Genomic DNA, 8,898 nt, shown 5'->3' with positions numbered 1-8,898 from the left:
ACTCTGCCTGCATACAGCTGGACTGCTCAGGTTTTATTGGGGCAGAGTGGATGTTACCCATTGTGCACGCATGAAATAATTACTCACTGTGATTAGGTAATACCGCCTCAGGGTGTACTCTACACCACTGCCGCCTATTGTAAGTATTCCCTTTGCTTACCCATTTTGATAAAAGACATTGATTTCTTCCAGGATTACTCCCCAGGAATAACCTTATAAAAAAGTATGTATGCCTTTGTGTGATTTGGTTCCAGGGTTTTTCAGGAAACGATATATTTGGATCGCTACCATTTTTAGAGATAAACTAGTTGTTTACCAGGGGAAGTCCCTGTGCAGAGTTTCACTCAGATTAGACAGCCTGTGGTTTAGAGTTAGACATCTAATGCATTGAGGGGGAAATACTGTTCCATCCTCCCCTGTCCTACATGGATGGGGGATGGACGGGAATACAATGGAAGAGATGGGACTCTGCGGCTCAGGGCAAGCCCAAGCAGTAAATGGCCTCTGCATTCTGCACAGCACAGCCTCCAGGATGAGACAGGCAGAGCTAAGGGATCTGTAACTGCACCCTCATGGGAGACTGCAACCATGGGAGCACCTGCAGCCCTAAGGAAACAATGTGGAGCCCTGTGGCTGCAGCAGAGGAGGTGCCCTTCCCCTCCTGATCCCTGCAAAATGCCCCAGAAGTCCCTTAGTTACACTCCTGGAGCCAAACACTGGATACAGCAGCCAGGATAAATGTTTAATAAATCCTCTCAGAGAAGGGTGCCAATATTCAGAAACAGCATTTTCCAGAAACTACTCCTTGAAGCTCCCTCTCATTTTCCCTTCATTTCCCCACTTTGGCCTCTTCCAAAACAGGTCACACTTCTTCCTACATAGGGGGATCATAGGATCAAGGCATGGTAACAGGAAACCCTTTACCCTGTTACTGGGAGAAGGCTGGGGGACAAGCAGAACCCATGAGGACCCTTTAAGAGTAGAGTCTTTGTGTCTCAAAGGGAGGGGAATGAACAGTGCCGTAGCAAGGGGGGAATGAGTGGGGCAACTTGCCCCAGGCGCTGAAGCGAAGGGGCACCAACAGGCGCTGCCCAGCCAGGGCAGGGTGCGGGATGGAGCTGCAAGCGGCTCATTGGGGGGGAGGAGGGAGAGCAGCTCCCGCTGCTGCAGGCACTCCCAGGCAAGCATGGGGGGCATGTGCCCCCTGGATCTGTACATGGGGCGAGGGCAGGCTGCCACTCTGAGCTTTCCCCTGGGCTCCAAACTTCGTTGTTACAATGCTGGGAATGAAGACTAAAACAATACAGGAAGAGGAGACAGGATGTTAGCAGTCCTCAGCTATGGGTGCCCTGAAACCAAGCAGGGTTGAGTGGACCAGTGAGAGAGCACTGTACTCACACTGCATGATAGGTTGGACAGGCCAGAAGGGGAGGGACTTATCAGTATAATAGACTCACCCCCAGGCCAGGAAGGTCACTGTAGCCCTGGTTGGGGAAGGGTACTTGTCTCTCAGGCATGCTGCTGTGGAACCTGGGGTGGTGGTAAGGGGAGCCTGGGCATGCAGGCAGAGAAGCCTCCTTTTTAAATTTTCCCAGGTTGGGGATGACTTTGAGTTTGGCTTACTTTTTGTTTTGTGACTACCCAGTTGGGTGGTGTCTTTTATTTTGCTGTGGAAATACCGGAGGACCAGGTTGAGGCTGTAGAGATATTTAAAAGGTTACAAAGGAGTGCAGGAGAACCATTCCAGGGGCAGGGCACCACAGAGAGAGGGATAGGAAAAGAGGTAGACTGCAGTTGAGGGGAGCTACAGCCTGCGCCCTGGGAAAGAGAAAGGCTGAGGCCAAGAAGCTGGGTTAGAGCAAGTGGGCCCAGGCTAGAGGCCTACAGCCAGAGTAAACTGCAGATCAAGCCAAGAGGACTGGAGCCTGTATAGGAGAGTGAAGGACAACTGAGTAACACCTGCAAGGCATGGGCCTGGCTATAGGGGAGGATGGAGGCCATGATTACAGCCATTAAGACTTGATTAGAGCCATTAAGGTCATGAGTTGTGACTGCCAAGTTCAAGTCGTGACCGTAGGGCATGAGTAGTTCTGATTGGGCGCATGAGCCACCCACAGAAAACAGGTGAGGGCCCAGAGACTGAGTCTGCTAGGCACCAAGGAGATCACACCAAGACTCAGGAGCAGCCCCCAATCAACAAAAAAGACATGGCAGGAGAGAGAAAGTGGGCTTATATGGCAAACCTGGAGTAGGGCCAGGACTAGGACGACCCACAGGAGGCATCACGGGAGCCCTCAGAACCCATCCTGCCACAGACTCTCCTCCTTCCAGGAGCTGAGGATGCTGCTTCCTAAGCCAGTAGTGCCCCAGGAAGGCAGGCCTGGGAAGGAGAACAGGAATGATGCACAAAGGATTTTGGCAGTGATCTCCCCCACCCGCTCAGGGCCTGTATTTTTCCCCACATATATTCAAGTCTCCATGTCAGAGTCACTATCCCTATGTTAACAAAGGTAGGAAAAGATCCTTTAAAATCAATTCCATGAAGGATTGCTGTGGGGGTGTGCAAGGTGTGGGATAGCATGCTCCCTCTGTGTTGTTGCTAGGTTGGGGGAGGTGAGGCTATGCACTGAAATGCAATCTGGGTCACATGTGGCAATGCAGAATGTTACTAGCCAGCCACTGGACTGCCCCAGAATATCCTTTCTAGCACAGCAAAAATACCTGACTTTGACAGTCGGCATGCTGGTTTGTGTATGTGTAACTCACTGCAACAGTGTTATAAATCAGGACGAGATTGCTAAAATTATGTATGACCTCATTTGACAGATTATCTAATAAGGAATTTGCTAATGCAATTTATCACTTAAAAAGCCACAGGACTGTTGAGCAGGAGTACTTTGCTGCAGCACATTTAAGCCTAATTGTCAGAGGAGAAAAGCAAGCAGAACTCAGAGGTGAGTTAGAAGAGCATCCTTATGAGGATGATGTCTTCACTGAATCAGTGGTGCAATGCAGCAAGCAGGGTGGAAAGGAGACTCTTCTGGATAAAAGGTACAGAAAGCTGATTAAAAAAAAAAGCTGTGCTGTATGTGAATACTGCGAGGAAACACTGACCAGGGGAAACTGAATGAATGCAAATAGCTGTATCCTAAAGAGTATGCTTGATTTTTACTGTTTGATTTACCATTGCCTTTTATTTGTTATGATGTTTCAATTCTATTCCCTGCCATGCAAACAGATTTAAAATCCTTGGCACACTGTAAAAATCTTCAGCCCAGATCTCAGCAGGTAACCAGCTAGACTCGGTGGTGCTGTTTTTCAGAATTAAAAGATTAATCATGCTCCTAAATGTTTCCATCAAATATTTTAGTTCATTCAGTCCTGTGACTCATTATTAAAAGCCAAGAGATTGAACTTCAGTTGTGGGTACAAGAACAGAGCTGCAAGACTGTTCAAGGCCAGTGAAAATCCCTGCTCTTGCAAGCTCACAAGCCAAGTATTTTGTTCCCAGGCCAAATTTGTGATAAGCCCAAATGCCATGTTATTTATGGGCATTTTGATAGAACTAGTTATAGGATCTGAATGCTGTTTAAAGCACTATACACACATTAGACCTTCTTACAGCTCTGCCTCTGAGGTAGTTAAGTACATATTTTCACAGCCGTTTAATTTATGGGAAACTGAGGCAGAAGCCTGAAGCAATTAACAAGAGCCATTGCTAGAACCCAAGTTACAACTCAAATTTACTTGAATCTCATCCTATCTGTAAACTCCCCTGGGGCAAAATATATAGATCTCCTCCTCCCCGCATGTTCCTCTACTTCACCCTCCTAAGGGAAATTCCAGTAAATTTGAGACTCAGCTTAGCAAATGGAACTTGTTTCTTCCACGGGGAGCAGTGACTTATTGTGGCAACATAAGGAAAGTTATAAAGCTGCAAGGGGTGAGATAAGACAAGTTCAGAATGGTGTAGCAAGGAGCTTCATTAATTTTGCAGTTAAGGCCCAGCTAAGTAATGTTATGCCTGTACTTAAATAACTTTTAATGAAGTAGTGCATGACCTATAGTGCATTCATGTGAAGATCAGACCTTACACTTGTGTGTTTAACATACATGTACACACTTGCCATGTGTATAACTTCATGATTCACAAACAAGCTTGATGGCCAACCACAATAAGGAGGAGAGTCCTTTATCCATGAGTAGAATTGTTATAGGAAGGAAAAATATCACCTTCTTCCCTCCTCCCCTTCCCCCCGCCCCAATCCAAAGTTCCCCAGCTCTGTCATGGAGAGACCACTTTAGGGATAAGAACATGGTTCAGACTCCAGGCCCATTTGCAGCATCCCTGCTGTAACTGGCAACATGGAGGTTAACTGGTACAAACTGAGTTAGCAGATATAATTTTGTGGACTTCTGTCCACTGGGAACTGGATTCAGATCATCAATTCATTTTGTTTATGTTTCTGTAACAACAAGATGATAATGTTCAGTATGGACTCAAAGCTAAGACATAAAGGTCCCATGGTCACTTCATTGAGCTATCCAGTTACATGAAACCTTTGCATTAGCCAGCTAAAATTTAACCATCAGGAACATATGTCAAAGAACTTCATGTAGCCCTTGTAATGCAACATACAGCAACCAATCAGAAATTATAGGTCTAAATTTTGCCTCTTGAGCATCATCATTTGGTCAGCATGACAAAGTAAAAACACAGCTGTTTGTAGCCCACATTACTCCTACGCCTGTTGGAACACTGCCTTTCTTTGGGAAACAGAGACCTACATTAGGACAAAGGAGAGAGCACAGAGGACAAATAAAGACGCTAAGAGAAACCTCGGCCTCTTTGGGTTTGACATGATTTCTCCCATACAGTTCTATTAAATGCTCTTCACTGGTACAGGCAACAAAACCTTGCCCACATAGCTGCATACATTATTCTTGGCCTTATGCCAATCAGGCCTTTGAGACATTATTTTTATAAAAACAGTTTTTACTTGAGTTATCCTCAGGGCACCACACAGGGCCAAAAATATCCTTTACGAAAAAATGGAATGTGAAAGAACACATCGAGATTGCTGTCTGGGACAACCGGCAAAAGGATCACAGCAAGGCCACTCTGCTTCCTATTGTGCAAATCAAAGCATTGATTTCTTTGATGAAGTAAGGACAGCATTCCTAGAAGGATAGGACTAAAATGCGCCACCAGGACTATAACTAGATGTTCCCAACTCATAATCAAAAGTTCTAAGGTGGGCAGGAACGAGCCAGGTGAGGGCTAGACCAGGTCAGGCCATTGTCTGCCAGTTGTTGACCATCTCCTTTCAGAGGATGGAGTTCCCATATTAGCATGCATCCTCATTGTGCTCAAGGAAGGATTCTGATGGAGTCAGCAGAATTCTTCCTGGGATACTGTGCACAAGATACCTTATGTAGTCTGACAGGACCAGAAACAATACAGTTTTATAGACATTCTATTCTGTTTAATGCTTGTATTCTGCTTATTTCATTGCTCAGATGCTACAGTGAGGGAACCATATAATATTCTAAAGGAGAAACAAGTCTCTTAAATAATTCTGTGACAGGGATGACATTTTCTATTGCATTCTATACAAATTCTACGGTATACATGTCCAAAAACTTACTAGAATCATTTTATTTTAAACTCAATAGGACTGTTCTGTAAGATACCTCTGCTACAATGCAGGCCCCTCCTCAGCTTCCAAACATTAACAGTAGTGCAGAGCCACAGAAAAGTAGGGGTTAATACTTAACTTTTATTACTAAGAGCTCATTTCTGCTCCCATTGACATTGAAAGGCAATAGGAAACTTGCATGGAAACAGGATCAGACCCTTAGCATTCCATATACCTTTTCCATGTAAAGAATGTATGGGTGATCTGACTGTTAAATGTCTAATAGAGATGTGGTATGTGTAATGTGGCCAAACTAACATTTGTGAGTACCATATTTCATAGGCTGTGATACTTTCATGCTCAGATTTGCACCCTAATGTTGCATTAAATGGTTTTGCATTTAATTTTGAAATACTGTAATATCTCAGGATATCAATACTAAAAGTGAAAGTTGTAGTTATAGAGAACAGCTTTTTTTCTGCATTCCAGTATCATTACCAACCTTTTTCAAGGTTGCAAAATCCAAACAACTGTTATCTCTACATACCATAAGGATATATACAAAAGTTCATGCATCAAAAAGCTGTTGCTCTGCTAATGAGGCAGAGCAATGTTGTTAAGATAGAAGATATGGAAATATTTATACTATCTGCATTATTTAAATATTTGGCTCTGTCTACTTTATATAAATAACTAGAGGCCAGAGCCTCAGATGGCATAAATCACAGTTCCATTTCTGTCAATACACTGATTTATACCACTTGAGGAGCTGACCACAATTAGACATATAAAAGAACTATATTTTCCCTTGAGTAACTGACAGCTTTTCAACATTGCTCTCTAGCAAAGACTATGTTGATTGAAAGACTGTCACACCTCAGCTAAAAATATGGCCCAATACCATTATAGTTACCTCTCAACACAGGAGAGAATAAATTGTTTAACATGTTTGCCATAACTGTATTACTCCTGGCTTAAATAAGCAGTAAGGGTCCCAACCTACACATAGTGATATTTACCTATATATAAGGCGTGCCAAACTGGTATTTTAATAGAAAATATATGTACAGCCTGAAGTTTTCCCCTGAAAGAGTAATCTTCAGTACCACCATCTTTTTCCACTCTTCTCTCTTCCATTACAATTCTCATTGTTGCAAAATGCATCAACATTACTGAAGTCAGCACAAAACTGAAAGTGACAAGTAAAGGAATTGGCTAAGATGTCTACAGTTGCTGTGATTTCTATGATGGGAGAGGAATACAATCAACTAAGCACAGAAATCTTGTTTTTGCCAAGTGCTGGGCCCCTTGTAAAATGTTTCAATCAGTACTAGAATGCTGAAGACTACCAAAGGACCAATTATTTTTTAGAAAGGGCATGGTTCTAGCTTCAACAACCAAATGCTACACTGCAAAGAGATTAATCAGAGCAAGGAAAAACAGCAGAGGACCCAACTAGAATAGCATCATAGAACTTCAGCTCAAATCTTTCATGTTACATCTTGAGACATGAGGTACGTGGCTTTTTCCTTCATTACTGCGTAAAGCACACTGCAGTTTATTAGTGTTTCTGCAGTATGTTGAGGTCATTACTTGGGAAAGCTGCTCTGTGTTTTTATAATTTTCTGGCAGGAGTGAATGAACCCTGTACTAGATGCTGGGAATAGGAGAACTTATGGTCACATACTTGGGGCTTCCTACATAAACACAACCAACTTAGAACTTTCTTTTAAGTTGCAGGTTACCAGCCAAGTTCCAGTTGATGCTACATCAATATACTTAAGAAGACTGAGAACCCATGGAGACCCAGCCCCATGCACTCACGCAAGAATCAGACACAGCTTAGTATCTAGCGCCCACTATTCTGCAAGCATTTGTGCTGCTACAGTGGTAACTAAATCAGAGGAACATAAGCTGTATGGGATGGGACCTTTGCTCTACCTCTGGAACACAGTAGAAGAAACAGTATGCTTTGCTGTTTCCACTGGTGTCACCAGCTCTGCTGCTTAGGTGGCTTCCAGCAGCCCTAATGGCTTCCAATGTTTTCCACAGCTGTGATGCTTCCCTCCACTTCTCCACACAAGGTACTTTCCCCCTACTTCCATGGCATAATGCAGTCCTTAAACACATTGCTACCATCCAGGCCAGGAAAAGGGAATATTCCAAGTTAAAAAGAACCAAAGAATATTCAAGAATCTGCAACGAAAGCTACAATTTTATGCACTGTGAAGCATCCATCAACAAAATACACAGAGCTAGTGCCATAAAATAATTACATGTGTGGAGCCCATTGTAAATACAGCTTTAGATGCATTGGCACAGTTGGGGATGGAACTTAAAAATATAGTGAGAAGTATATTATGCAATGTATTTTTGTAGTCTGTGAGCCATATACTGTGATAGCATCAGTTCAGCAAAATTGCATGCAGTAGTTCTATATCTATTTGCCATTACAGCTTTTCTTGAGCAGGGAAACATTTCTCAAGAGTATTATTTTTCCTGCCATGAAATAGATTTGCCCATTATGCCTACAGGGTAACTATATCTTATTCATTGGTCACTTACTGTCCTACTTTAACCAATGAAGGGTAATGAAACTGAGAGTTATTTTGAGCCCTATAACACTCTCTTGCATCCAGATCAGTTAATTCTGAAATAAATCCAGGGTAGTTTGATTTATTTTTTGAAAGACTGTATCATCTCTTTTACAGAAGAGGCATTTTGTATTGTTTGGTTTGCCTTATGGGAAGAGACTGTGGTGGCTGCTGTTGAATAGAAAAGGTAAGACAAGGGTAAAACATTTTATAATGAAGTCGAGACCAACCAACAAAACCAGGTTCACCGCAAATGATGAGTCATGGGTATGGTGACACAGATATAAGAGTCTATTACTAAACCACATTTTGGCCCTAATAGGGTGAGTGACCTCTATTATGATGAACAATGAAAAGAGGCTGCCAGTTATACATATGTTTGAAGTCCCATATTTATTTTAGCCTTGTGTCACGGCGGGGTCCGTCAGGAGGGTCGTGATCTCCTTGAGGCCCTCTCTCCGTGCCAATTCGGCCCAAGGGCACCCTCGATTCTCGCCCGCCACGTCTTTGCTGTTGAATAAGGTTGGGAGCCTGCCTTATGACTCCCTGGGCACGGATAGCCGGGACCTCTGTCCCCGTATGTTCTCGGACCCCCTGGGGGTCTCCCGGTATAATGGGTGCTCCTCAGGCACCCTAGCCTTATGGGCTACGTGTGGCTCCTACCA

The 8,898-nt window shown here is 43.6% G+C and overlaps 1 long non-coding RNA gene across 2 annotated transcripts; it reads left to right on the top strand.

Annotated features, from left to right (window-relative positions):
• The first annotated feature begins 2,882 nt into the window (after positions 1 to 2,882).
• LOC112550157 lies at positions 2,883 to 8,721 on the top strand. Of its 2 annotated transcripts, none has more exons than XR_003093839.1 (3): positions 2,883 to 3,051; positions 6,822 to 7,153; positions 7,380 to 8,721. It is a non-coding gene; the product is annotated as an uncharacterized LOC112550157 (long non-coding RNA). The 2 variants fall into 2 exon arrangements; XR_003093833.1 differs by having other exon boundaries at positions 7,374 to 8,721.
• The last annotated feature ends 177 nt before the right edge of the window (positions 8,722 to 8,898 follow it).

This window comes from Alligator sinensis, unplaced genomic scaffold (genome assembly GCF_000455745.1).
Source record: "Alligator sinensis unplaced genomic scaffold, ASM45574v1 scaffold131_1, whole genome shotgun sequence".
Taxonomy (NCBI): domain Eukaryota; kingdom Metazoa; phylum Chordata; order Crocodylia; family Alligatoridae; genus Alligator; species Alligator sinensis.
This window is presented reverse-complemented; position numbering and strand designations above follow the sequence as displayed.